At 44.2% G+C, this 26,632-nt stretch overlaps 1 protein-coding gene across 6 annotated transcripts in view; it reads right to left on the reverse strand.

Moving 5' to 3' along the window:
• RABGAP1L (RAB GTPase activating protein 1 like) overlaps positions 1–26,632 on the reverse strand; it is a 414,231-nt gene that overhangs the window by 204,929 nt on the left and 182,670 nt on the right. The gene's annotated exons all lie outside the window — the stretch shown is intronic.

Genomic DNA, 26,632 nt, shown 5'->3' on the forward strand with positions numbered 1-26,632 from the left:
ACATGCTGATGTACTTAAATTTCACCTTTTCCTCCTCAGAGTTGTTTTGGGCAGCTGAATGCTGCTGCTCCCAAATATTATTGCTCACTACTTGTATTTAATTGCTCTTAGTGTTGGAAAATTAGTTTGTGAGCAATATGGCTCATCCTGGTGATAATGAGCACTGCGCTTCCAAAGGGCGTTAGCTTGTTTTCATCTGGTTATCAGGTGTGATGGGATATCTGGCTGACCAATGCTCATGTTGTATTTATCATATAATTTTTTACAATCATGTGTTTGACCTTTTTGCCTCAGGCTGCTATGGCTTAACTTGTTAAATCAAAGAAATAAATATTTAACAACCTTTCTATTTTTAAAAACTTAAAAGGTATCAAAGAATGTTGCAATATACAGATAAATTAGTTTTAGCTACTGTGGAGTCTGCACTTCTCTTGAATCTAATTTTGTAAGTACAAATTATTTTACTCACATAATACTTGGTAGGCTTGCCCAAGGCTTTATAAAGATGGATGGGAAAAATTTGGGGCCTGAGAACCACATCTCAGTACAGACTCTGGTATTGGGCTGGCAATGAGGGGTGTGACGGGGTGAGGAAATCCTGCACTAGCAGGGAGACCCCCGAGAGGACTGACCCGGGGGAAGGCCGGGTTCCCACTGGCACGGCATGAGAACCACGGCATCCGCGGACCCAGAAGACACGGACGCATGCGCAGCTGGCGGGGCTGATGTCGGGATGGCAAGGGGCCAGTCCCGGAAGTATGGGGCAGCCCCATGGAACAGGGATGAATGGGGATTGGCCGGCGGAAGACGGGTAGCCCCGTAAGAAGGGCACAGCAAGCCCAGAGAGGGGGCAGACAGCTGGAGGCAGTGAGGTGGGGCCATTCGGACCCAGTGAGCCACTCAGGGACGGGTCTGCACCAGGGTGAGGCCGTAGGAGGGTGAGGAAACAACCCAGGGTGGGCAAGTGGAGCCTGTGGGCTGACAAGTTGTGGTGGACAGCCCCGTCAGCCAGGTTGGGGGGGAAGGAACTCCCCACTTCAGGGCCCTGGGTTGGGACCTGGAGAGAGGGCGGGCCCAGGTCCTGCTCACTCCCCTCGGCAGAGTTGGCGTGTGTGTGGAACGCGGTTTAGGGGATTAAAAACACCCAAGGTGGCACGGTGGGCTGGAAAGCGAGGTCGAGCCCCGTTGGGGGGGGGGGGGGGAGAGACAGAACCCCTAAAGGGAATGGCTTAATCTGGGACAGGAGGGCCCAATCCGGTACAAGGGGTTTGGATTGCAGGAGGGTGCTCCAGGATGGGAAGGAGGGGTTAAAGGGTGGGAGGAGGATCAGGACTAGGGCAGGGGGCTCAAGTGCAGGATCTGGGTAGTGCTTACTTGAAGCAGGTCCTGGAAACAGCAGCCTGTTCCCCCCTGTTCTCATGTGGAGACAGGGCCATATAACTCTATATGCTGCCCTATACATAGGCACTGCCCCACTGCTCCTACTGACCACAATTCTCAGCCAGTGGTTGAGGCAGGGGCAGTATGCAGAGCCCTCTGCCTGCCCCTGCTTCTGGGAGCCATGCGGAACAGGTCAAGGCAAACCCCCAACCCTAGTCCCAGGCTGGAACACCAGAGCAGGGCACGCTCCCAACCCCACTTCCTGGCGACAGCATTAGGTTAGGATTAAAGGGTCTGAGTTGCCGGTGTGGCTCGTGGGCTGTAGTTTTCTCATCTCTGCTTTATACTCTAACTTAGGTCAGATGATGTTCCACATGAGATGATATGTATCCAAGTTGAGAAGGTTACACTGGAAAGGTCAAAGGATTATTATTATTGCAGAGTAGGGACCTAGATGCCAGGTTAAGACTTTATCCATAGTTCTAAGAGCCTCTTAACATCTCTTTTCTGAGAACAGAGCAGTACCTACATCCCAGACAACACTAATGGCCAGAGAGCACTGAATTATATCACTTTGAAAAGTGCTGAGAGGTTTTTTAAAAGTGACAACTGATTTTCCAGTGGCAGCCAAACCCACAGTAATAATTTCTTTGTCTATCTAGGCTGTTCTCCTGCTAGAATTAACGAGGCAACCTGCGGGTAAAATAGATGGCTTCCTATCAGTCTCTGTATTGCTAATACCAGTCTAAGCAGAAAATCAGTCATACTTGGTTTGTTGCTTTGTTACACAGAACGCATTGGTAAATTCTAACACTTGTTATAAATTTAAAGCAATAGAATTAAAGAGTAAGAGCACAAGAAAACAACGCTGTTTCAATATTACTGTTGTGGTCTGAAAATATAATTCTCTAGAGGGCCACACTGAGGAGTGTGCACAAGGCTGGGGAGGTGCAATGCCTTGAGTCTTTAGCAAAATGCAGGACAATGTAGCACTTTAAAGACTAACAAGATGGTTTATTAGATGATGAGCTTTCGTGGGCCAGACCCACTTCCTCAGATCAAATAATGGAAGAAAACAGTCACTGTTTTCTTCCATTATTTGATCTGAGGAAGTGGGTCTGGCCCACGAAAGCTCATCATCTAATAAACCATCTTGTTAGTCTTTAAAGTGCTACATTGTCCTGCAATTTGCTTCAGCTACCCCAGACTAACACGGCTACATCTCTACCACTATTCATCTTGAGTCTTTAGGAAATGAATCACATGAAGGCTCTCCAATATCAGGTTGGTTTGGGTCAAATTCCAAAAAACAGCTCCCACATCCACATGGTAAAGGCAGTTAGGGAGGATAGACCTGCTCTACTCAGAACAAGACTTTCAGGGAAGAGCCCTATTTACTTATTTCACTGTAACAGATTGTGTACTCAGTGATGACTATTCAAGATGAAGTAAAGAAACAACAGCTGTTTTCTTAAGGATCCATAATCTCCACTCCACAATTCACTATGAGAAAAACCCTGCCTCTTCCACCATGGATGTGATGCATGCTCTAGCAATGTAACCGATGCAGTTCCACTACCCATTGCAGATGTGCAGGATTACAGGGAATACGAAACACATGGCCCTTGAGCGGGATAGAGCTGTGTTAGGTAAAGAGTCTCTCATAGCCAGGGATTCTAACAATGTTTCTGGGGCTCAGGGCAGAACAGTCAACCGGGCCCCATGCATTCACATTATGCTTACACAGATGTGGTCCACCTGTCATTTGGGCAGTGCTCTGCCTGCGCTGGATGGTGTTCAACAAGCTGTCAGCTGTGCTGCTAGGCATGCTCTTTCTGCATGTCTACTGCTTCCTACATGCCCTCCTGTTAGAGTTGCCAACCCTAAGAACCTTGAATTGCCTCATGTCCTGCCCCTTCCCTGAGGCCATGACCCATCCTATCCCTTCTCTGATGCCCTGCCCCTCACTCACTCAATTCCTCTCCCTCCATTGCTTGCTCTCCCAATCACTTTCACCAGGCTGAAACAGGGGACTGATGTATGGCAGGGGGTGAGAGGTCAGACTATGGTAGGGAGTTTGGGTGCAGGAGAGGGTGAGGAACAGAGCTCTACAAAGCTCTGGGATAAGTCTGGGACAGGTGACTGGGGTGTAAGAGTGGGTGTAGTCTCTAGGAGGGAGCTTGGGGGTCGGGTGTGGGTTCTAGTCTGAAGCAGGGGTTGGATCCCAGTCAACAGTAACCAGACTGTAAGTTGCCTAACCCACAGCACATACTGGCCCCAAATGCTAAAACATTTGTCTTGCATTGTTCCTATGTCTAACACTGTTTGGAAATCTGGTCTTCTGTGTTATCAGCATTGAACAGTTTTGCCTTAAGCATGGAATAAATATGTTGGGAGAGATGTGTAAGACCAGAAGGTCGGCTTAATGTACACAACTCCAGCAATGTAAATAATGCAGCTGGAGTTGACGTCCTTTAACCTGACCTCGGTGCCTTCTTTCACAGTGGGAGGTTGATGGGAGTAAACGCACCTATCAGCTTCTCTTACTCCTCACGACTGCGAAAAGTACTGGCACCTACCGGGGAACCCTCAGTGTTCGATTGATCAGACCCACTAAAGCAAACTCCAGAAGATCTATCTCCAGTGTGTAAGTACAGATGTGGCATAAAAGTCCCCAGAAACTAAAACTAGTCGTTTAGCATTTTTTCATACATGCAATAATTTGTACTTGTTTCAAATGCCATGATTTCAAATAGGGATGTTAGATTTTGATTGACATCAAATTTTAATGGTTACACAACTATTCAATAGTCCCCAGGGGCAGCAGCCAGTGTGGTACCAGCCCTACTCCCGGGGAGGCACCTGCCACCTTCTGCTGCCTCTGTATCAGAGGCAGCAGCACAGAGGTGTGGGTGAGCAGGTGGCTCCACAGGATCTGGTACTCGTGGGGAGCCGGCTTAACAACACCGGCTTCCCCACCCCTTGCTACCTCTGCATCAAAGGTAGTGGGGGGTGGGGAGAGTAAATAAATAGAATTAATCGATAAGCCTAGGCTTATTGGTTAATCATTTCTTTGACTAATTCCAAATTATCTTCTTGTACTGTTAAAATAGACTCTTTCACTATTTAAATTTTAAAGTCTTGCAGCTGTACACTAAGAATATTTTACCATCATATTGTTTTTTGTTTATATGTTGCTGAGTCAATTTCAGTGTGGAAGTTAGCAACCAGGCAAGTAATTCCCAAAATTAACAACTCTTGTGCTGAAAATGTAACCTTACAACAAAAGCTCAGCTATAGAACATGTACATTTTTTTAAAGTATTACACTGGGATAAATAAGTACAGGGTAACCATTGTTATTACAACATAGCTAACAATAGTTTATAATTCTAATAGTTTTGAAACAAATAAAATATTTCTCCCGTAGATTAATAGCAGCCCTTCCAACTTCATAAGGCCTAAAATCTGTCCCCTATAAGAACTGTTAAACGGACTGGTCTGAAGCAAGAGACACTTATCTTTACCTCATTACATTAACATTTTCACATGTTTATTATATCAGTCTAAGACTACTTGGTGAATTCTGAGACATAACCCTCTAGTCTGATGCCAAAAGATCATGCCCATATTACAAAAACTCTGACATCAGTGGCACTGCATGCACTTGTGCCAGGACAGAATCTGCTATTTAACACATTTTCTACTGAGTCTTCAGGGGCACCTCTGGAGGTAGGGAGGAAAATGGGTTCCATCTAGGCACATAGTTTCCCTCTAGGATTTCTAAGATTCAGACTTGTGCAGGAAAACTCCTTTCCTGAGGGCACTATGACTCACATTACTTCTCTCTCCCCACATCAAAGTGGTTTTAGGGGAAAAGGAACAACCAGCTAAAGATTTCATTTGTCTCATCCTCTTAAATTGTAAATTCTTTGAAGTAGGGACTGTCTTTTACTTTGTGATTGTACTGCGCCTTGCAGGATAGAGTCCTGATATTCACTGCTACTTAGGTAGTACCACAGCCAACACAGATTAATAATGAATAATAATTTAAATAAAGATACCCCAAAGCAGTCATTGTCAGTTAAGTCCTCGAGATAAGGGAATATACTATCTACAGAGCCAACTTTTTGCAACAAATGATTGGCCTGTAGAAAGCATTTGTTCAGCAAACAATACATAGTCATTTGCACTTTTGTGGTCCAGGCACATGAACTCTGAGATACACCTGAGCTCTAACAATCTGGGATCCAAACCTAGGAACTAGGTTTCCCCACTCTGACGTGCACTGATGCTCTCATCCAACTACCAGCCTGGCATGAAATAAAGGTTGATAAACAACTTGAAGTGTCCTTCCTAACATGGTCTGTGCAAAAACAGAGTTTATGTAATCTGAGCAAAAATGTTTAAGAAACTAAAAGCTAGATGATACTGAATGAAGTGCAGAGGAATCAAGGTTGGTATAAAAAGACATGTTGCCATAGAGACCATCTTTCAGCTGCTAGTTGCAATTACAATTGTGCTGTGTGACTAGATATATCATCCCAAGGCCAAACAAAATTTAACCTTGCTTAACAATAAGCAAAACAAATGGATTATTTCCCTAGCACAACACAATAGAACTAAACATTCTGTGCTAGGTTACATACTAATGCTGAAAATACATATCTATATTTCAAGGAATTATTTCACGCCCCAACTAGAGCACAGTATTAATCTTACTCACAGAATTTACTCAAGGTCACTTACACCACATACTGTAAAAAATAAAGGTCACTTGCCAGTAACTGTAGTTTTTTTAGTGAATATAGTTTCACAAGAACTCTGAGCATTCATGTGATGAGCCCCTCAGAGTATTGTCTTCAAATTCTGCCACCAATTTGAGCAAAGGTGGGGATGATTAACACTCCTCTATGGAGTCACTCTGTCTCTGGGATACTGATAAATTTTCCCTTCCATAGATATCTTACACTGGATTCATAATCAAGTACAATACATCTGAAGAGCAACCAGGGTACACTTCTTATTGATGCATTTAGAATGATCTCTGTAAAACGATGATGCTCAGGGCTCCCCTACAAGGTCCTCACCAGCACCAGGTCCAAAGAGCAAAGTTTTACGCTAAGCTGTGCTACTGATAGATTCAATATGTTCTTTCAGAAACAAACCAAATAGTATCAGCAAATTTCAGTCACATACTTGTTTGTTACCCTTGGTTACGCTTACAATGTTGATATTTAAATGGAAGATTCACCAATCCCTTAACTCCCTCTCTCTGCAAGTATTAGAATCTCTGGGAGCTAGCTATAGAAACATAAATCTCTACTGGCATACCCGTTACCTGCTGGCAAAATTACCACAGCACATGAGTCCTCAGGTTCCTTCTATAAAACATGTGGCAAATCTCTGTTTCTTTAATATTCTTTATGAGAATTATATCTAGAGTGGTGGAAATTTTCTGATGGTATACTTTCCAGCCTTGTTTCCCATTTCTCTCTCCTCTCCTCCCCAAACTAATTCCTTCATAAAGGCCTCCTGCCTTTCTTTCTATAAAGGTGATCATTCTTATTTTAGGTGGACCTCACCAGAGGGGAAAAAATGGTATTTTCTTGTGCTCACTACACTTTTTTTCCCTCTCCCACACATCCTGTTGTGTTCTCCACTAAACTTGTAAGACCTGGCCTTACTGAGTTAAGGAAGATATCCAGCAAATGTTGGGAATATCATGAGAGCTAATCACCAGTCTCCAGCTAAGGTAGTGGGGTCTGCCTCGCTTGCACATATCACCTGATGCCAGATTCAAAGAACAGCATTACAATTTATTTTAAAAAGAAATGGCAGCTTGGAATTAAAGAGCAGTAAAATTACTATTTTTTGACAGGGCTTTTTGCATAAGCCATGATCTTCAGAAGGTGGGAACTTCCTCCTTACCCACAGTCCTGATTATGGCATTTGAAGTAGATCTCTTGCAAAAGAGAAATGTTTACATATCCATGGTCCAAATAATTTTCATGGTCCATGGTTTTCAAATAATTGGTCTGCCAATTGGCATCAGAACTATACTCCTATCAAAAAATGGGCAGCAACAATGCATATTTATTTAAGAAGTGGTGCTGGGCATTCTATTTGAACCTGAAGAGAAGCAGTTAAGTATAATGTCATAGATAAATGACTTCTAGTAAGGATAACGAGGCAGATGAATATTCTGCACATAAATGACCTTCAATACGCAAAATAAAGGAAGGAAAACATTGAAAATATTATATACAGACAGATTTGATTTTAAATAGAAAGCAGAACAAAGTTTTCCATGGCAGCTCTATCTGGGAAGAATCAGTAAATATAAACATGGATTGCTATTTATAGGCAACACAAAAATCTATGTCAGGAAAACACCTGGGATTGCTCATTCTCAGATTCTGTCGTTCCCCTCTACATGACAAATATCAGAAAGGAAAAAATGCTTTTGGATTTAATACATTCACAGCTCCTCTACTTGAAAACATGAAAAATATTTTTTAAAATAACTGACATTTGTGTATCAAAGATAATTTTATAAGCTACCACTCCATAATGAATACTACTAGTAGCTGTGGTTAGTGGTAGACCCTTTTATGCTGCTTTCCATACAAAGCTCTTGATAAACAACGATTAAGCCCAACAATACCCCTGCGAGTTAAGTATGCTAAGTATTGTCTGAAGCAAAATGCAGGACAATGTAGCACTTTAAAGACTAACAAGATGGTTTATTAGATGATGAGCTTTCGTGGGCCAGACCCACTTCCTCAGATCAAATAGTGGAAGAAAATAGTCACAACCATATATACCAATGGATAATGGTTGTGACTATTTTCTTCCACTATTTGATCTGAGGAAGTGGGTCTGGCCCACGAAAGCTCATCATCTAATAAACCATCTTGTTAGTCTTTAAAGTGCTACATTGTCCTGCATTTTGCTTCAGCTACTCCAGACTAACACGGCTACATTTCTATCATTATTCTAAGTATTGTCTTCATTTTACAGGTGAGGAAACTCAGGCATACAACACTGATGTGACTTGTCCAAGGCCATAAAGGGGGTCAGCAGGAAAAAAAACAGGAATAAAACACAAGAGAGTGCTCCTGTGCCGACTCAGTACTATCCTCAGCCGTTCCCAACCTTTTCCAGGTGGGGACCCATTTTGATAATTCAGGAAGACTTGGTGACCGAAGGCAATTCAAAAACAGGGGGAGGAGGGAGGGCAGAGAAACCTTGGGAGACACTTAGCGACCCTTTTTAAATGAAATGGCGACCCATATTTGGGTCCCAACCCATAGGTTGGGAAACCCAGCTACAAGACCACATTGCTTTATTAATGTAGAACTGCCTCCTTTTTTCCTATAGATCCCTTTATCAAAATCTACTGACACCTTCTTTAATGTCTCCACATAGCTGCCATATATCAAATGCCACCCAAGGATGCAAGATGTCTCTCATCACTTTATAGTCAATACAAATGGTATATAAAGAACAATTGAGTCAGTACTTTCCTTTCTAAATGGTTGAAACGATTACAGCCTACACAAAGTGAAACAGTATTCTCTCCTAGGCCTGATGGTACTGAATGAAGTACTGTACCTGGATTTCTGCATAGGACCATAGACTACTATCAAAATACCATGTCCTCCAGGGGTTATCCCTTTCCTAATGACACTTATGTAACAAATTAAACGAGACCAAGAACTCCAACAATAAATGCATCATATTCCAGGACAGAGAGTTGTTATTAAGGAAGATTTTACCTAATTTATCAAATCCTGTTAAGTGACTGTGTAGTTTGGTTTTATTAAAATATGCACTGTGATAGCAGCTTATTCAGTAGTTTAGGTTTAAAATCTATTTTTAATTCACTTTTGCTTTTTATCATAGAAAAAACAGACAGACCATAAAAGTTCAGCTTGAAGGAAGGGTTTCAAATTACCTTCATAGTTTTCCTGGGGACAAAATTCACAGCTTCAAAGCAAGCAGTAACAAAAGCCAGATAAAAGTGTTGACCAACCTAAGAAGCTGTGCCAACTATGGAAAATTTAAAATGATTAGCCCTTTACACTAAGAAAAAATTCTCCTGGACTGAAATTCCAGACAGCATTAGAAATATCAAATATGGTACAACATTCATTTACATTTCAAACTACTGGAGAATGAGACATACATGCTGCTGTTTCTTCAGCTGATTCACAAATGGAGCAAAGGAGTGAAAAAAATCATCCCCGGGAGAGGGCATGTGATGTTTGCATTAACCACCATGACTCAGGAGGGCAAAAGAGATGGTAATAAAACTAAGAGGCTCCCCATGCTACCACCTTCCCCAAGAAACGCAGTTGTTAGCTGTGGCTGGCATTCCATACAAGTACACAAAATTCCAAGTGACATTGTCCAGGAGACGTGTTAGTTCAGTACATTGCTTAGCTGCCCTAAACACTCCCCTCCCAAACCAAGAACGGTTCATTTTGGGGGCTGAGTTCTCAAGAGCAGAAGTAGAATCCAGCTCCACACAGTCATGATTCAAACTCTCTATCTGCAAAGAAAAGATAAGTAATTGGATAGTCTGGTCCCTAATCCCAGGCCTGCCATATAATTAGTCAGTGTTCCAGGTTTTAATTAAACTCTCAAGGGGGTAACAATGCCCTTTACACTGCAAGTAAATAAGCAAATCTTTATTTAAAAGGCAAAGAAGCCATGCTGTCATAAAGTTGTTTCTCTTTACTTGATTTTCATAGACATATCATTTTTGGAAGATGATTTTTACCCCTAGTCAAACACTCATTTTATATTCCCCCTGATCCAGCCTCTGCAACACACAACATCGTTGTCTGAAAGAAAAACAATAAAAAACGGAAGGAAATAAAGTGCCTGAGGGACATAAAGGTACAATATTTTTCTATTTGGGAATCACAAAATTTTTCATTCCTAGTTATCGTAGGTATCAGTCATACATCACAGTTTCAAAGAAGAAATATACTGTATATACACGTTGGTCCTCCCTGGTCCAGCACCCTCAGAGAACCGGATTTTTTGAAAAAGCCTGCCATTTTCGATAAAACCACAACTAGACCACAGTTTTACTTTTGAAATGGCGCTTTTTCAAAAGAGCACCATTACGCAATTATGTAAATGAAGCATGGGATATTTAAATCCCCACTTCATTTGCAATTTTGAAGTGTCTAATTTATATCCCTCTGTCGAAAGAGGGAAGTAGTCTAGACACAGCCTAAGAAAAGGCAATATAAAACATTATAAAATGAAAATACATTAAATTTACAGTGGTTTTTTCTGCCTTTGGAATTATTCATTATGAGCAAATGGTGCAAGAGCAGATCCCGTCAATAATTGATAAACTGATAGGAGACTTGCAACCGAAAAAAATAAGTGGTAGTTGAAAGGTCTGGAGTGAAGTAAGGACACAAAATGTTTACAGAAACTACAGTTCAAGTTAATATTCCCTGATGTTATTAACACTTCAGTGGTCACATAGTAAAGTTGTGAGCCAGATGCATCCTTTCTGGATCATAAAGAATTCTATGTTCATGAAACTATACAAGTCTGATAACTGATTAAAAAATGCAAATGTTACATCCTGAAGTCACTGGAAAAAATGTCTGTATTCAACACAGAATATGCTGAAAGAATCAAAAGGGCTGACAAATTAAAGTGATTTAAACAATATTTTCACTATATTTTAATCATTTTAAGTTATATTTTTCACACTGCCTTATCAGATTTCTTCCAATTGCTGGGCTTGTGGTGTGGATTTATTTTTTACACAGACAATTGCAATTGCAGGGTGTACATTGTTAGCCTTACTGTTAATTCTTAGGGAATTAATTTTTTTTAATGCTCTCCATTATGCTTGTGTGTTATATTACAGTCGGCCCCTACATGGTTGTACAAGAGGAAAGGGACAACCTCCCACGTGAGGGAAAGCCGCAGTTACAGCTCTTGTACTTATGAGCCAGCTTAGCTTTGATGTTCAGAATTGCTGAGTACCGACAATCCCAGCTGAACTCAATGGTAGCTGCAGGTGCTCAATATCTCCATAGGTCAGCCCAAGGTGTACCAAAGTTGAGCTCCAAAAATCAGAGACATCCAAAGTATCAGCCACTTCTGAAAATGTAGCTGCACATAATGATCACATTCTGTATCACCAGTTCTCAACCTGGCCTTTGTGGCCCATCAAAGGTCTGTGAGCCATTACAGGGGTTCCATGAGTCACAAGTCCTAGCACTCCACATGGCTAAACTTGAGAACCTGGAGCCCCAAGCTCTAGTGCCCCAAGAACTAAAACAGAGAGCCCTGAGCCCAAATGCACCACAAAGTAGAAGCTGGGAACCCAGAGCTCCAAAACTGAGAATCCACATTCCTGGCACCCTGCAAGGCTAAAGCTGAGAAACTGGAGCCCCAGTAGCCCATGGGGCTAAATCCCTCATCTCCCCCCCCCCCAACTCCATGGAGCAGGAGCTGAAAGCCCCCCACCCCACTGGGCTAAAGCTGTAAGCCCTTAGCCCTAGGACCCTTTGGGGCTCAAGCCAACAGCCTGGATCCTCAGAATTCTGTGGGGCAAAAGCTGAGAGCCCAGAATCCCAGTGTCCCACAGATTTAAAACTGAGAGTCCCCAACCCACCAAGCTCAGCACCCAAGCAGATTCTCTTGGGGTATCTGGGTGGCCATTCTATGATGCAATGCATTCCTCTAGTGGAGTGGCCTTGTTTGCTGAAGGAGATTTTGAATGTGTTAAACTGTATATCCCAGCTTTCTCCTCAGAGCATGCTCTATGGTATCTGAGTGTCTGACTACAGATTACAGATTCTCAAAGATTCTAAGGTCAGAAGGGCCCATCATGATCATCTAGTCTGACTTCTGATATATTGTAGGCTACTGACCCTCACTCACCTACTCCTGAGACAATAGCGTAGGATTGTATGCAAGCAGATAATTGTCCCATGTGGTTATCCATTACAGAAGAGGACCCTCTGTGTGGGGATTTGGTGTCGTCTAATTGTCCCATGTGGTTATCCATTACAGAAGAGGACCCTCTGTGTGGGGATTTGGTGTCGTCGCCATCCCTGAATCCCAACTTTATAATTGGGACAAGTTCAAGGAGTGAGAAATGCTTTCTTCTCCTGGTAAGTAAACTGTTAATAAGTATAGACTAGCGACTGCATTTTATGGTTTCCTTTACCACTACTCTCATCTTTTCAAATCCTTTATTTTGACTCCTTATCTCAAGCTTGGTTAAATAAATGTTAATTGGTTTTACTATAAACCTAAGTGCCTTGTGCTAAGGAGAGTGTTGTACTGATGTGAAACCAGTGAACTGTGCTGCTGTTTCCATGGAAACATAGGACCAATACACATTACAGGGGACTAGACGATAGGGAAGTGGGCACTTGAGTGTAACACAGTGGAGTGTGTAAATCTCTATCTTGCACAAAAAAAGAGCAGGGCTCTTGGAGCCAGGAGTAGAGCACCTGCGTTGCAAAGCAACCAGTGGCTGCGGACTGGTTCCCAGTGTGGGTGCAGGCAGAACTCTCTCCCGCTGTGAGCAGATGTCAGTGATTCATCCCAGAACCCTTTGGTAACTTCCAAAAGTATCGCTGCAACCACACCTTTAAAGATCATGTTACTACCCCCTGAAATCTCATTGAAAAGATCTCAGCCTCCTGCAGCACAGTTTTCCCTTATGCAGGGGCCTTAGTGTAGCAGTAACTTTGAGGGGAGAATATATTGCACACTGGATAACATCTGACAACTTCCTAGAGCATTAAGATTCTCCTGTAACATTGCTGTTTACCGTTATCATTTGGTTATGTCAGTTTTCAGTCTCTGTCACAGTGCTCATATCAAAGCTATAGGACAATTTGCATATATTTTATGTAGAATTTTGAGACAATTTATATTAAATTTTTATTGGAATCCAGATACTTTACATCCCTTTATCCGCTAGTTTTACCATTCAGATTGTAATGTAAATGCCAACAACTTACTGCTTGTGAAGCACCCTATCAATGGATAGCATTCTATAAATAATAAATAGGTCTGTTTTATCTGGCATGAATTATGAACTCACACAGTTCATTATCATTCATAGGTCCACTACTTTAATTTTTGTATATCTCTATTACAAATTGTTCTCTCAATATTTTTCTCCAATGTAATAAGTATTAACGTTAGACTTAGTGCTATATTTTAGAAACATTTGATGTTTTCCAGTCCTCTTGTAGCTCTCCAATTCTTCATGATTTCTAAAAATAATTGCCAGTGGTGTACTACATTTATTAGCTAATGTATTCGGCAACTCTGGGACCCGTGATCGAAACCAGATGGTTTGCATGGGTTTTTTTTGTTCTTAAAATAGATTCTCATACAGTAGCTGCTACTTAAAATCAGCAAATATTTTTGTTTTCAGCTCTTACTAATAACTTGTACTTCATTATTTGGTTCACTAAGGAAATATTTTGTAAAAAAGTATCTCTGCCACGTTAGAAATATTTTAATCTTCACAGGGTATTTATGTGTTCCTCAAACCTGTTCCATATTACGCTGAGTCCCACAAGCCTGAGTTATTTATTTAAAAGAAGAAAAAAATGTAAATTGTAATCACATACACATGAGGTAAGAATCTGACACAAAGACTGTGTTACAAGTGAACTGAGGCCAAAAATAAAAAACCTCAAAAACTGACTTAAATTGGGTCAAGTTAATTTTGTGCTTTATCACACAAAATAAAGGCCAATGTATTGTGAAAAACTGCAGCTTATTTCAAATCTAACATCTTTTATATAAAAGTAGTACAGGACAGTTAGGACAGATTTCAGAAACTTGGTCCTAATCAAAACTAATGAAATTGAACTTGACACACACAACTGTAATGAACAGAATGAATTCTTGATTTCCTACCAGTTTGACAAATATGAGGGCCTTGCAAAAGCTGCACTTTAGCTAAACAGATGAATGTAGGGTAATAGATGCACTATCCTTAAACACCTAAGAGATACAGAATAATGAATTACACTAATTTTTTTTAAATGATATTAGAGACGGCTTTTCTTGCTTAATAATGAAGTCATGAAGACGCATTTACAAAGCATTAACACTTAAGAGGAACAGATTTTAAAAAAAGAAAATAAACAACAATTTTGCAAGTTAACATAGTTTAAAAAATAATCAGTAACAAAGAATTAAACTAATCCAGCCAGTACCATGGTCACTGTTCTGGCTAATTAATCTAATTTACATATATAGCCATCAATCAGGACTGGATTAAGAAAGGAGCTATATGGACTGTAGCTGGGAGCCCCCTTAGCCAGGACCTGTGGCCCTGGGCTGCAACCACTAAAGCCCTGTATGCTGTGTTCCAGGTGTCTCTGCTTGGCTAGGGAGGTGGGGAGACAGGTCAGTGTGCTGCTGTTCCTCCTCCTACATACCCCACCGGAGCTGTATCACCGCAACAAGCACCACACCAGAAAGCTCTGTCCCAGCACTGCCCTCATCTGCAGGCTCCATCCCCCTCAGCTCCCATTGCCAGCGATTCCTGGCCAATGGGAGTTGTAGGGGGCAGTGCCTGCAAGTAAATGTGAGCTGCACTGAACCACCTGCCCCGCCCCGCCCCATCAAATGCTATCCTTTCCCACCAAATGGGGGTAGCAGCCACTGTGCATATCTCTCTTTCAAATGATAAAGTGGGCAGACCTTATGAGCTTTCTCTCTGTAAAATTTTTACACAGAGTAAGACAGATTTATTTGGGGTTTTGGTCCCTCTTGGGAATTGGTTTGCTGGGTGCTGAGCTCTTATACCTGGGCCATTCTGAAGATGAACTGGTTTTGTGTCAGTTCTACAGGGGGCAATAATCCCACCTCTATGCTTTGTCTGGGGGAGACCAGAAGATCTGGCCCAGCAGGACAGAGTGGTGGGGAGCCCCAGAGTGCAGAAAGGCGGGGCATCAGTGACATGATCAGCACACCAGGGGACAAACTCCAAGGGTAGGTGAAATATTCTGTGATTCAACCCATCACAGTGTGCTCTCCACTCTCAGGTAAAAATGATTAATCCAAGAAGAAAGGGAAATTTTTTGAAATTCTCCAGTCTTCAACTGTCAAATCAGACAAAATGAGCAAATCGGTTTATGCAAGGGCTTGTTAGTCTATAGTCTATAGATTACATATAATACAATGTGCCACCATTCTGAGCAATTAACGGGGGAAAACTGATTCTGTTCCATCCTATCAAAACATGGTTGTCTTGCACAATGTCCTGGTGACAGAAATGGACTTACTACTAAATGAGAGGCTTATAATGCAAGCAATATTGCTCCATGGTCTCACTGGGAAATGGTTAAATGGATTGGGGAAGTGGACAGATGAATTGCCCCCCACACATTATATTACTGACATCAGATATTAAGGGGCAGCATTCACACATCCTTTCCAGAGCACTAAGTAGTGCTGGTGAATGAGCTCTGCTTTCTTCCCCAAGATATTCTCCCAGGTGCACACACAGAGACTCGTAGACCCCCTATTTAGCCATTACTTCTCCATTTCCTTCCCTAGGTAAATTTACATGCAGAAGATGATTTTGTCCACAGTTCCATAGGAATCTGCTCTTTCAATGAGACAATGTTTCTATGAAATAAAAATATAAGAAACAAACGGAAGATAATGTATATTTGTTGGTATAATCCCTAGATAATTAAAACATTAATACTAATCAATTCCTCTTTTTCACACTACTTTCTGGGCCAGATTTTCAAAAGGGCATGCATCTGATAGCACATGCACAATGCCAGATGTGTATATGCAACCAATGATTTCTGAGGGTGGTTCACCCACACAGCACTAATTAGTTTTGAGGCAGCACAAAGAGGGAAGAGCACACATGCAGACTGAAAGAATGCTGCATTTAAAGATCTCCGATCAGAAGCACAAGGACGCACATACACCCATGGTGAAGCACCAATAGATATGAGACTCAAAGAAGAAACTCAACGTGTACAGTACATACAAGTCAGAATTTGAAAACGTAGAAAAGCATGCTCCGGATTTACAAGGGTTTAAAAATCAAGGTCTACGTTTTTATATGAAAACAATGTTTAGCAAGGTGAAGACATATGGATGATTCCTCATAACAGAACAATTAAAACTAAGAATGAAAAAGCTTGTCCCTCTATTCAACCCAAACTAACAGGAGTGAAAGACCCAGCAGGAAAGAGAAATATACCAGTAGCACCACTGAAATCATCCCCAATACTATTTTTATTAGTTATTCTCATAAATCTACACAGTGCCTGGCAATTAAAATACAGTGTGCCTAAGTTGCTATGGCAGCCATACTTCAACAGAACAATAAATTCCTCAAGCTCAGTCATGAATAGTGCTACAAAGCTGAAATGAAGCTTGCATTTGAAAGGTTTGTGGGGGATTGGCAGGTGGAGGAAGCAAGAGGAAAAAATGTGATTTTTCCAGTTATGAAATAGGTAATCACTACTTTGAATCACTTTACCACCCCAGCAAAGCCCCCAAGTCCAGGAACGCTGGATTTGTATCTGTTTTTTATTCTTATCCCTTTAATAGTTGAAAATATTCCTGATAACCATTTCAGCATCACTCACCTCAGGCAGATTGGCTCTAGCTATAAATAGCACGTTCTGCCATCTGCCTTTCTATTCTTGTGCTGAATGCAATGCTGGCATTGTGTTCACACTTCAGTGCTGCCAGTCCTGATGCTGTATAGCCAACAGCAATAGAAAATAATAGTGCAAGACAGAGATAAAGAGGTGAGGAACAGAAATGGTACTACTATAATTAACTGTTTGGATATTCACTACTATAAAGAATTCATACTGGTTCTAAGAGACTCTTAAAAGCATATTTAGCAATATTATGTATATCCTGTAAGTAAGATAGTCTGCAGAATTATTCTTTAGTGTTAACAGTCCCTCAAGCATTTTTACTTTCATTATCACATAATCAGCAACGACTGCAATACACCTGAATCCCGGCTTGTTGCAGCCCCCCATACTTCTGTCAGGGGAACAAAGCTAACTTTGGTTCTGTTCTTTTTTAAACAAAACCCTGACTCACCACTTTAGGTGTGTATACAAGACAAGGTTTTGCCCCCTCCAAGAAGTTACCAATTGCCGCCCATCGTTATTGCATCATTACGCACCAGGCCAACCTAAGCCTTTCAAGGGTTAGGTAAGATGATTTTTCAAATCCGTAAATTTATATGGATCCATTTTACATAAGAACCATATTTCTATGTTTGACTAAACTGAGCGCAGCACAGAACCTGAGAAAATGGATAGAGAGGGGAGCAGAATGCTCCAAGCCACATTTTGGCTCCCATGAGGTAAGAGCCAAGATGGCCTCCACTATAACTTAGAGCAGCAGGCTGATTACAGTTGTCCCATGCATGCAGACAGCTCACTATTGAGTTTTGACAGTGTAATATGCTCCAAAAACACCCCATTCCATCCCCTCCTGCCCCTGGCTTGCTTGAGCATTCTTTGAATGTGGGAAGAGAGAGAGGGGCAGAATGCAGATGATATAGAGAAAACTATGCTGGCTGTACGTCACCCATGCATTCCCCTGTTAGAAAAATCCCCAGCTGCCCTGGTAAGGTAGTTTTTTACTCTTTTTGCACCACTCCTGCCAATGACCAGGAACTGGCCCAAAAACCGTGTCGAGGAACATGAAAGAAGGCGTTTTCTTTAGATCTCCCCTTATTTTTTCTATAGAGTGGAATTTTTTATATAGAGCTGCTCATTCCTTTCAACCTTAGAGATCCATTTACCACAGTCTATATTTATGCTTTCAAGGCCATCTTTGGAAGCCTTGACTCAAAGTAAGGTACTAAAGTATGCATCTGACCTCAAGGTGACTATTCATATGCCTAAGTACTTGCTGAATTGGGGGCTTTGTTTTGTTTTGTCATGATAGTTCAGGATACTTTTCAGATCCTTCAAACCAACAGAAGCATGTTTTACAGGGCCAGGGACTGCTCTTTCAATTAACTTCAAGATTTGATCTCCAAACAGATTGATTTTAACAATTCTGTTTCCACATGTGAAGAAATGTCTGTCAAGAAAGATAAAATGAGATGACCAAACAAACACATTTTAAATTCTGACATAATCCAGATTCTATCACAGGATAAAAGTTTAATGCATTAATTCATTACAGCACTTACTACCCTCTACCCCAAGAACTTTATTAAGTTCTGGTATTCACAAACAATTAAGCAAAACATATCGCATGGAACTATCTTCAGGCATAAAGTAACATTACTACAAAACCACAGGCTAATTAACAAGAGACTGAGCTATCAAGCTAATCAATGTAAATGAAAAAGGAATTATCACAATTGAATAGGATCTCTCCTTCAGCTGGTTTGGCTTTTCATTGCTATGACCTATACTTACTTTAGTAGGGCTAACTGAAAAGAAAGTTCTTTTTCTGAAAAGTGCTTAGGCTTGGATCCTCCTCTCATTGTGGTTCACAGCAAAATTCCCATTGACTTCAGCAGAAATAGGATCAGGCCATTAGCTATCCCCAGAGACTTCTTCTGAAACCATTTGGAAATTGAATGTGATTTATGAAATGTATGTTAACATTTTCAAATGTGTATGTGGAGTTTCTACCAATGCATTTAATTGGATAAATGTTGCCTTGATTTGCTTTTTTAAATACACTTTAGCTTTTATTTGAGTTAATGTGCCATATTTCATATATTCCCCTTCATATTTCCAGTACCTTCAAAGCACAATAGCTTTTTGGTTGCTTGCCACTTGTCAAAATGAAATGAAATGTTCATTTTATGGATCTGAATGTAAGAATCTTTCTGAAATATGCTTATTTTTCATATTTTTATAGCAGCTAACTGCCACCAGACAGCTGACAATCCCTATGGTAAGAAGACACCCTCGTGCACCTCTGCTGACACAATTCACAAAGCTTAGGGCTGAAGTGCACCCTCTCCTGCACCCCACTCCAGAGCCAGCATCCATACCACCGATGCATCCTGAATCCCCTCCTGCGCATCAGCGCCCTGCTCCAGACCTGACCAACCTCCCAGAGCCAGCACCCCCTCCTACATCCTTGGCCCTGACTCCTCTACCAGAGCAATCCCCAGCCATGAGCCCCATTCCAGAGCCAGCACCCTAAATCCCCATCTGCATCCCAAGCCCTAGCTCTGAGCCCACTCCCAGAACTAGCATCCCAAAATCCCACCTCAACCCTGAACCCCCTCTCAGAGCCAGCATTCCATACTCCCTCCTGTACCCTGAACCCCTCCTGTACCCCAAATGCGTAGACTAGCTAGCATCCCATACCCTCTCCTGCACCCCATATTCACTGTTGAACCCCAAACCCTGCTGCAGAGCAGTAAAAGTGAGCGAGTAACAGAGGGGAGCGAGTAACAGAGAGGAGGGGATGGCAGGGCAGGGCTTTTGGGAAGGGGGCGTCAGGAAAGGGGCAGGATAGATCTTGCATTCCACTGCAGGAAATGCCTCTTGCAGACATTGCCCCTCTGTCACTAATATTGGCTGAAATTCCTCGCCAATGGGAGCAGTGGAATGGTGCCTGCAGGGGGCATTTCCCTGCAGTGCGCAGAGCTGCATGCAGCCCCTTCCTTCCTCCAAGATGTGGGTTTGGTTTTGTTTTTTTCCTTCTTCTTACTTGTGTGCGGCCCTCAACTGATTTTTTTGTGGGTCAGTGCCCCCCCCCAACCCAAAAAAGGTTCCCCATCATGATCTACATGGATTATGGGAGCTGTTTAGTTAGAACTTTTGTTTGGTGCCCATCTCAATGGTATCAGAAGGCCAAGTATCTGAGTGCCATTTGTCCTGGGGAGAGGCAAGCTCTCCTTTCCCTTTAACAATAGCCTGACTCTGTTTTATTTCAATCTAAGGGCTCGTCTACATTGGCCCCTTTTCCGGAAGGGGCATGCTAATTTTTCAGATCGTAATAGGGAAATCCGCAGGGGATTTAAATATCCCCCACGGCATTTAAATAAAAATGTCCGCCGCTTTTTTCCGGCTTTTAGAAAAGCCGGAAAAGAGCGTCTACACTGGCCCTGATCCTCCGGAAAAAAGCCCTTTTCCGGAGGATCTCTTATTCCTACTTTGAAGCCCTGGACTGCTTCCTCTCCCCACTCCGGTTCACCCTGCTGAGCAAGGCTTACCCCTTCGGCTTCGGGCCCCTCCACCTAATGGCCCCGGGGAAGGAGGCCATTCGCGGCCTGCTTCCCCCTCCTTCCCTGCCGGCGGAGTTTAAATCCCCTGGATCTGCTCCGCCGCCGCGGCCCCACCCGGCGTGGCGTGGTGACATCTCCCGTCGGCGGCCAGAGTAGCAGAATGACGTCATCCGCCTGGCTGCCTCCCTGAGATCCTCCGGCATTTCTAGCCAGAAGGCCGCTGCCGAACAGCTGACACAGCAGTTGGCGGGGCGTGCAGGGGCCGCACGGGCGGCTGTTCGTGGCGCGCCCCGCTCGGGGCTCCCAGCCTGACCCTCGAGAACCACCACGTACGCGGTCGGGCGGGTCATCTCAGTGCGGGGCGCCCTTGCCCCGTCACACCCCTACTCAAAACAGTTCTTTAACAAAGAACTGTGTGTAGCCAAGGCCTGTAAGTGTTAGAAACAGCAGAATTAAGGTTATGTGCACATCCTCTGCCCAGTGCTGTTGTGCATGTGAATGCCTTCCCAAGCAAGAGAGACAGGGACAAGTTGTCACCTGCAAGGTACACGCACTGTCCGGGTATCCTACAGGTGATGACTTGTGACTCTCTTGATTGGGACAATGTTCACAAGCACAGTAGCACCAGGTGCTTCAACCCCCTTTGAAAGCTCTGCAATCCCTGAGTCAGGCATTCCAACCTGAGCACAATGTCCCAGCCCCAAGGGATGGGAAGTGGCTCATTTGTACAGCACGTGCATCTGCCCAGTGACCCTGACCTGCCTTCCTTCCCTACAGCATTGTCAGCTTCTGGACCAGGGCCAGAATGTCCCAGGAGGGAGCCAGAGCTATAATGTGCAGCACAGCCTGCTCCCATTCACCAGAGCCCTCCCTGAATCTGACCTCTAGTAAGTGACCCCCAGGGTTCTAACTTTAAGTTTAGCAGCCAGCTCCGAGGGGCGGCAGGGGCAGTGAGTGAGGAGTGTTTCCCTTGGGGATGCCAAGTCAGAGCAGGGAATGAGAGCTCTTCCTTTCCTGGTTCAGTAATAAGCCTGGGCCTTGAAGGGCACCACGCTCCAGCCAGTTTTGTGCCTGGCTTTGGATCCTATCATCCTGAAGCAGCTGGGAGAGCCCTATCCCAGACTCCTAGAGGGGACAGAGAGAATGAAGAGTCTAGCTCTTGCTTCTCTCCCCCAGCATCACTGGCAGAGGGACGTGGGGGAGAGAGGGACACTGGGAGCTGACAGGAGAAAGTCGACAGAGCCCCCTCTCCTCTGCATTCCAGTAGGACACAGCACATCTCCTTTGGCTTTCTCCTTTTTCTCGGCCCTCCAGAGGCAGGGCTGCAGAAATAACAAGGCACGGCTAGCTGGACCCAAAGGCTCCTTAACCCCTTCGGTGCTGCTGGTTATTCTCTGGGATGGGGAAGGATGCAGTGAGGCGTATGGGGGGCAGGGAGGGATGCAGTGAGAACGTGGGTGCAGTGGGGGTTGGGATGGGGCAAGCTTGCTGAGTGCTTGAGTGCTGCTACTTCAGGTGTGGGCAAACATTTTGGCTCAAGAGCCACATTGGGTACAGAGGGCTGAGTGGGGAAGGTTGGGGGTGGCTGTGCCTCCCCAGACAGCCAGACATTGCCAGTTGAGCAATTGCTTAGCTCCCCAGAACCCCCACCCAGTCTCCTCTGCTCCCCACCTCCTGGTATCCCTCTTCTCCCTGCCCTGCCCTCAGGACCCCCGCCCACTATCCAACCCCCTTATTACTCACCCCCAGGACACCCCTGTTCCCATTCCTTTGATCAGCCCCACGACTCAGATCCTTCCTGCTCCCTGCCCCTTGGCTGTGCTGCCTGGAGCACTGTGCTGAGGGAACTGTCACAGCGAGGGATGGGGGCAAATGGGGAAGGGCAGGGGTACCTCCCTGGGCAGCTGGATCACTGGCCACCTCTGCTCACCACACTTCCTGGGAATAGTTCCTCCCTTGCCCTGACAGCCAATGGGAGGTGTGAGTGGGGCAGCACACGGACTCCCCCAGTAGCTTCTAATGCTAGGAGTCGTACATGCAGCACAGCTGCTTCCTTGCGGGATGCACAGAAGCTAGCAGGGCACCTGCAGCACCACAAACTGGACATTCAATAGCTCAGTCAGTGGTACTTTGGAACCAGGTAGACCTGCCGACAGAGGAATGGGGGCAATTGTCCAGGGCTCTGGGCAATCTGAAGGGGTCCAGAAGCTCCTGGAGGTTGCTGCAGCTCTGCTTGCAGAAAGCAAAAGTGTCTTTTGATGCAAAGATGCCACAGGACTGCTTGTTTCTGAATCAAGAGGCACTACTGTGGCTTTTCCCCAGCAGGCATGTTGGATCTGGGGAGGGAAGGTCCAATATGATTGTCCTGGAGCTTCTCCAATCAGGTGGGAGACAGGGCTGGGCCAGCCTAGGGCTCTTCTGGTGGGGAAGAGAGGTGCTTGTGACTTTTTTGGGGGGGGTGCCTCTGGCCTGGCCAAGGGAGGGGGGCAGGGCCCCGCTGATTTATGTCCTGGGGCCTGGAATTGATGTCTGTAAGTCTGGGACCAGGGGTTCCAGTCCAAAACAGGACACCTGGCTTCTCTAATCCCTCCCCGTTTCACGCCTCTCTACATTCCTTCCCCATCTCATCTTCCCCTTTCTCCAACACTTGTGCCCTCTGCATCTCTCTCCGATAAGTTGGATCACAGAAGTACCATTGAGACTGTCACTCGGTGTGCTAATAAGGGATGTTAAAGTACGTTTATTCAAGTAAATATGTAACTGCTCAAAAATTCAGCCATTACACATTTACATGCAGGGAGATGCGGCTCCTGTGGAGCCACCTCCCACCGTCACTTGCTGCTGCCTCTGTATCAGAGGCAATAACATGGGGGAGAAGGGCCGCAGGCCGGAGCCGATGCTCAGGGGGAGCCAGATTTTTAAGCCAGCTTCCTGCACGTACCAGTTCTCAAGAAGCCTCCCCACACACACACACTCGCTGCTACCTCTGATACAGGCTCATCGGTTAACGTGTTCACATCCCTAGGGCTAATCATACCACTGAGCCTGCCTACCTGCCCTCTGAGGTAACCCACCACCCTATCCCGCTGGGTCAGCAGCTCTGATCTCCCCCAGCAAAGGCTCAGAAATGGGACAACAGCTCCCATGCAGAGTAACACAGGTGCTGAATGAGCTCAGCTCTGGAAGGGCTCAGTCATAGACCTGACAGCACCCACGAGGAAAGCCCTCAAAAGGCACCAAAACGCCAAATGAATCCATCTTACTTAGTATAAAAGTTTTACACAGAGAACGCTCATAGAATTCATCCCCTTTGTCAAATGAAAGGGAGATATGCACAGTGGTTTCATCCCCCCCAGGTAACAACTGGGTTTGATAACCAGAGTGTTTTATTATTAAATATAAAAAATGGGATTTAAGTGACCTCAAGTTAAAACAGACAGATCAAAAGTTATCTAAAACAAAACATGTTAAGCCTAAAACACTAAGGCTATGTCTACACTGGCAGCTTCTGGAGCAAGAACAGTTGTTCTTGCGCAAAAACTTGCCTGCTGTCTATACTGCACGCACATTCTTGTGCAAGTAAATTTACAGTATAGTGTTGTAAAATAGGGCTTCTTCTGGAAGAGTTATTCCTCTCCCCATGAGGAATAAGCCCTCTTGAGCAAGAGCTCTTCCACAATACATCCTTGTAGCTAGGTCACATCAGCTGACTTGGGCTCCAGCCTGAGCACAGACATCTACACTGCAGTTTTATAGTCCTGCAAACCTACTTCAGGTGACAAGGGCCCACTGCCGCTGTTTTATTGTAGGGTAGACGTAACCTAAGAGCTCTCTTTTTAACAATAACCAAAGTACAGCACAGAGGATACTAAGTCAACAAGACAGGGATAAAACCACAGAACATTCTACACATATCCAATAAAACTATAATGTTTTATTCAAAATAAAAAAGAATACAGGCAGTCCCCGGGTTACATGGATCCGACTTACATCAGATCCCTACTTACAAACGGGGTGAGGCAACCCCGCACTAGTTGCTTCCCCCCAGCAGACCAGGGAGACAAGAAGCAGCTTTTCTCAGCAGACACCTCAGCTTGAGAATAAAGGACTGAGGGAAGTGAGGTGTGGGAGAATAAAACTGAGCTCTGGAGAAATGTTTGGCTAGAGTTTCCCCTACAATATGTACCAGTTCCGACTTACATACAAATTCAACTTAAGAACAAACCTACAGTCCCTATCTTGTACGTAACGCGGGGACTGCCTGTACCACCACTAATTGGGTGACAGATACTTCAAGTAGCTAAATTCTGATGTAAGTACTTTACAGATGTCCCAGGAGGCTCCTGGATGGGGACCCACTGCACTAGGTAATGTACAGACAAGAAGTAAAAAGAAAGTCTCTGCCACAGAGAATCATATAATTCTGGTTGCTGATAAGATGCAGTAGGTGGATAAAACAATCACAGGAGGAGGTAAAAGGGAAAGATGAGAGAAGCATAAAATGGGGCTAAATTTGGCATGGTAGGTAGTAATCACAGTTTGCCATCTTCCTAGCCATGGTCAGCCATCAGGGTTTTGCAGGCATCACAAAAGAACAAAAATTGGAGAACGTTGGTGAATGGCAATATAATAAATTTGTCGTGTATAAAAATCATTAATATAAAAATTACATGGCAATGACAGTATGTTAAAATTAAATAAAATTTCGAATAAACTTTTCATGAGGATACTATGTTATGTTTAAGTCATACACTGTTACAGACTCAGTTCTCTAAGTGGACTGCATGTACAAAGAACCTTTTTGACATGGGGACCAGTAAATCCATTCACGAACTTTTGGAGGACCAGTAATGTTCATTTTCATATCTGCATATTCATTAATCAAATGATGAATATTCAAATAAGTTGTTTCTGGTCCTCCCAAATCTCCCAGTGCCAGTTTTAGCAAAGCTTTTGATATGGTCACCCACAATATTCTTGCCAGAAAGTTAAGGAATATGGATTGGATAAATGGGCTGTAAGACAGACAGAAAGCTGGTTAGACCAGGGTTTCCCAAACTTTTTACTTTAATTGGAACCTTTTTTTTCAGTTCTGCTTTTTGCAGCTCAAAAATATAAACACATGAAAAACAAACTTGAGAAAATACCAGACATATAACATGTCTGGTGTTTTCTCAGTAGGTAAGTTGTTTTATTACCAGATGTATTCGTTTGTTGTTTCGAACTGCCTGGCTGGTAAATGTGCTCAGACTGCATGAGTGTGTCTACCAGCCAGATAGTTTGCAACTACTCGAGGGGTGTGGGGGGGGGGGGGGGGAGGGCACAGTAGAATCCCTGTGCCCGACTAACTTGTGCGTTGTGGGTGGGAGGATAGGGGGGAACAGGGTTAGGTCAGTCCCACTCCCCGCAGGCCAATTCATTCCTCCCCCCCTACTCCCCCGGCTACGCCTCTGGCCAGCCCCACTTCCCCCAACCCCCTCCCAGGCAGTCAGTTCTCCCCCGCTTCTCCTCCCAATCTCCCTTGGCCAGCCCCGCTGCCTGTGTCCAGCTCTCCTTCCAGCGGCCGCTTCTCCCACCCCACCCACATCTTCCCCGGACAGCTCCCTGCCCCCAACCTCACACCCTCCAGCAGCCCTGCTTCCACCGTCCCCCAATCTTCCCAGCCTGCCCTGATTCCCCTGTCCAGTTCTGCTTCCGGTGGCCACAGAATCCCCTGGCACCTGCACCTTTCCTTAGCCCTGCACCCTCCTGGTGCCTCCCTTTGCCCTCTTTTTCCCTAATACCCACCCCCTCACCAGTCTCTGCCCCATTCCCCTCCTGCCCCTCTGTGCCCTCACACATGATTTGCTCCATCCTGGCCTTCCTCATGCCCACCCCTTCTTTCAAGACTTCTCCCAACACCTCCTCCTCCAGTCCCCAGTGCCCTTCTCCTCTCCTCTCCCAGCATCACCCTGTCCCCCCTCCCACTGACACCTCCCCTCCTGCCCTTTCCCTCAAGGTCTGCACTTGGCCCCCTGGCATTTGT

This window comes from Pelodiscus sinensis, chromosome 9, assembly GCF_049634645.1.
Source record: "Pelodiscus sinensis isolate JC-2024 chromosome 9, ASM4963464v1, whole genome shotgun sequence".
In the NCBI taxonomy this organism is placed as follows: domain Eukaryota; kingdom Metazoa; phylum Chordata; order Testudines; family Trionychidae; genus Pelodiscus; species Pelodiscus sinensis.